This window comes from Panthera onca, chromosome E1 (assembly GCF_046562875.1).
Source record: "Panthera onca isolate mPanOnc1 chromosome E1, mPanOnc1 haplotype 2, whole genome shotgun sequence".
Lineage (NCBI taxonomy): Eukaryota > Metazoa > Chordata > Mammalia > Carnivora > Felidae > Panthera > Panthera onca.
The window spans coordinates 19,369,789-19,374,009 of NC_138352.1; positions in this window are offsets into that span (position 1 = coordinate 19,369,789).

Genomic DNA, 4,221 nt, shown 5'->3' on the forward strand with positions numbered 1-4,221 from the left:
TGGGCGCGGCCGCGGCCGCGGCTCCGCCTCCGGCTCCGGGTGTCGCTGCGCAGCCGCGGTGACTCTGGTGGCCCCCCCCAAGCCGTGCTCGCCCGTGACTTCCTGTCTGGCCTCCCCCGGAACGGGGCTGTAGCGCAGGTGCTCGAACGCAGCCCGCCTGGTTGGTCGCTCCTAAGCATCTTTCGATCTCCCTGATCTTACCAACCAGAGAGAGCTGTCTCCTCTTTAGTGCAGCCTGAGCACATCATTCATACTTATGTGACGGCCTTGACTCACTGCTGTAATTGTTTCTCCGCTATGCTGTACCTAAGAAGCTTTATCCTACTTATTGTTTTTCTGTGTATCCTGGTGCCTAGAACAGTGATTGTTGCTAATAAGAGCTGGGGCGTCTGGCTGGCTCAGTCGGAAAAGCATACGACTCTTTTATTTTTTTAATTTTTTTTTTCAACGTTTTTTATTTATTTTTGGGACAGAGAGAGACAGAGCATGAACGGGGGAGGGGCAGAGAGAGAGGGAGACACAGAATCGGAAACAGGCTCCAGGCTCCGAGCCATCAGCCCAGAGCCTGACGCGGGCCTCGAACTCACGGACCGTGAGATCGTGACCTGGCTGAAGTCGGACACTTAACCGACTGCGCCACCCAGGCGCCCCACGACTCTTTTATTTTTTAAGTTTATTTTTGAGACAGATTGAGAGAGAGAGGAGGGGAGAGAGAGAGAGAGTGCCAAGCAGGCTCCGAGCTGTCAGCACAGAGCCCGATACAGGGCTCAAATTCAAACAGATCATGACCTGAGCTGAAACCAAGAGTCAGATGCTTAACCCACGGAGCCATCCAGGCACTCCCTGGGTAGAGATTACTCACATAAAACTTTAAACCATGTCTTTCTTTGAAATATATATGCATATGAACTGGGTAAATATTTGTGGCTCAACTAATGAAAGCCTTTTGCTCTTTCTACCTCAGTCAACCAACCAAGCATTCCCTGGCTTAGTAGGCAGTGAGTGAACAGAATTCAGGCAACTATGCACCAGGCACTGGGAGGGGAAGACAGGAGATTAGAAAGGTAAAGTGAGGAGGTTGGGGGAATATGCGAGAGAAGTAAAGGGGGTTAAGGGGTACAAACTTCCAGTTATAAGTCACAGGGATGAGTCACAGCATAGAGAATATAGTCAATAATATGGTAACAGCTTTGTGCTGACTTACCGTGGTGAGCATTTCGTAACGTATATGATTTCTGAATCACTCTGTTGTTTGATTGAAACTAATAATAGTATTGCATGCCAACTATACTCCAACTAAAAATTCAAACTTTAAGAAAAAATAAAATAAAGTACAGCGAAAGAGGGGCATTTAAAGTTGTAAACTTGTAGCAGCTTCCGGTTGTTTTTGGAACAAGATAGTAGAATATTCTAAGTATGAACATTGTAGGGGCTCCTGGGTGGCTCCGTTAAGCGTCGACTTCTGCTCAGATCATGACCTCGCGGTTTGGAGTTCGAGCCCCATGTTGGGCTCTGTGCTGACAACTCAAAGCCTGGAGCCTGCTTCAGATTCTGTATCTCCCTCTCTCTCTGCCCCTTCCCCGTTCATGCTCTGCCCCCTCCCACTCAAAAATAAATAAACATACAAAAACACTGTAGACAATAAGAATGCTCTAGACATCATTTAACAGGAGAACATAGGCTTTAATTCTACAACTTAAGGTATCCCCTAATTCAATTGCACATTCGATGCAAGCTCTCTATTCCTGCAGTGCATTGCAGTGACAAATTGTGTAGAAAGTGAATCTTTGCAGTCACTCCCCATGATTACATTAGATATGTTTCTTGCCTTTTCACCGAAACAACAAATTCCCCCCAAAACACCCTTGTTAAAACGCCTGTCAAAGCCTGAAGTCCCAAACCTCATCATTCCTTTTGCTTTCAATGTTTTCTGGACTCTGGAAGACTCCCTGTAGTTACCAAATCCATGAAGATATGCCCTACATCCTGGGATTTACTTTTGATGGTTCACAGGAGGGAGCATTGAGTTTCAGTGACAGTGATCAGAGGAAGTTGTACTTCTCACCCTCACCACCCTCCCTTCACCGGTGTCATTTAAATGTCAGGCTAATCTGGCGGCAGCATGCAAAAACCAAATGAGAAGGGCACAAGAGAATAACAGGACACTGAAATAGATCATGCTTGATTTAATAAGCATCTTAAAGGAAAAGGATGGGAGAGGGGAAGATGTTAGGGAAGCATGGAGAAGAGTGGTTGGTCTGTCGCACAGGGAAGGAAGTGTGGTGCTGTCCTCTAGACCTGGTGATTTTGAACAGGCTGTTCTTGTCCAAGGGGCAGCTGGATATATGGGACCAAAGTCAGGAGAGGGATTAGAGCCCAAAGGATAAGTCTGGAAGTCACTATATGGAGGTGAAAGCTGAAAACTTATGATACACCAGGAATACTAAAATGTTGGGGAGAGGTGCCTGGCTAGCTCAGTTGGTAGAGAGGTGACTCTTCATCCCAGGGTTGTCAGTTCAAGCTCCATGTTGGGCAAGAAGCCTACTTAAAAAAAATAATAATAATAACACAAGAAAATGTGAAGTAAATAGGATCAGAGAGAGAGCTGAGCAAACTAAGGCTCCTGGAAGGCTCTGGAAGGTACGTACTGGGTGGAGCCAAGGAGCGCCTAAAGGGAAAGAAACCAAGAGGTGCTCAGATGTCGAAAGATTAATACATGGCCTCTGTCAGAAGTGAGCCCTGAGAAAACTCATTTCAATAACCTGGAACTTTACACATCAAACAGGTAGCAACGATTATATCTGGGGCACGGCTGGAATTAGGGTGAATGAACGTTTGAAGTATCTCCATAAGTTTTGCACCCAGGTACTCACTTGCCTTACCTTCCTCTTGGCCCCTGTATAGCAGAGGGGAATAAATAAGGAAACAGATGAGGATCAAGACTTTCACCTTTTACTCTAAACATTTCTCTGTTAAAGATTCATTAAAAAGACCTTTGGGCCATTGGCCCTGGCACAGTTCTCTAGCTTACTTGCCGTCAGGCTTCAGGCAAGATTTAGCTAATGAGAGGCAGAAACAGTTTGTGTGGGAACTTGGCCCGAGAGAGAACCCAATGTTTATTTCCTTTCTCTTTCAACACTGTAGTTGTGCCCTCGGATGCCCTTTCATGGCTGCACCTCTCAGCTGATGGCACTCTTCCCTCCTTTGTCCCTTTAAGCCTACAGGTGGTAAGCACTTTCTGCCGTTGCCAGGCTCTGGATGCCCCCACCCCCCACTGTACTTTGTTAGTTCCCTTAATCCTGCCCGTATCTCTGTAAAATACACTCTATTGAATTCCTGTTGTTAGACCTTTTCGAGTGTGCCATCCATATTCTGATAGGATCCTCACTGATACAAACCATGTATTTATGTATTACGAGGGTTTAAAAAAATGCACAAAAAAATGTGTACATACGTAGAAAGTGCCAAGTGACAAAACCAGGTAACAAGTCGTTGCAAGGAACCTCAGCTCCCACATCTGTACACCAAGGGTTTTTGTGAAGATCAAACGAGATCCTGTCAAGTGCCTCAACGGGCGTTTCGTGAATGTCTTCCTATCGTTGTCATTGTTACTGTCACTGGCGAGAGTGTGGAAATTAAAAATGTAGGCCTCCCACTCTGCTAAGAATTAAGTAAATCTAGGGGCGCCTGGGTGGCTTGGTCAGTTAAGCATCCGACTTCGGCTCAGGTCATGATCTCACGGTCCGTGGGTTCGAGCCCCGCGTCGGGCTCTGTGCTGACAGCTCAGAGCCTGGAGCCTGTTTCAGATTCTGTGTCTCCCTCTCTCTCTGCTCCTCCCCTGTTCATGCTCTGTCTCTGTCTCAAAAACAAATAAACGTTAAAAAAAATTAAAAAAAAAAGAATTAAGTAAATCTATTCATTTATTAAAGAAAAAAGTGAAAGAAAGCCAAAGTAGGAGGGAGAGGGAAACTGAGTCCTGGACAAGGACGATGCTTCTCGTTCCGTTTCCTGCATTCAAAGTTCCTGTCCCCGTCACGGTTTATACGGGCACCGGGGAGGGCAGGCCATGGGACCTACCGTATTTCCAAAAAAAACAAAAACAAAAACAAAAACAAAACCCCCAAAACCAAGAACTCGGCCCATTATTGAGCTACACAAGCTGGGGGGGTGCGAGGGGGAGCGGGGGAGGAAGGTACCGGAAGTTGGCTCGGCGGCCCCGCC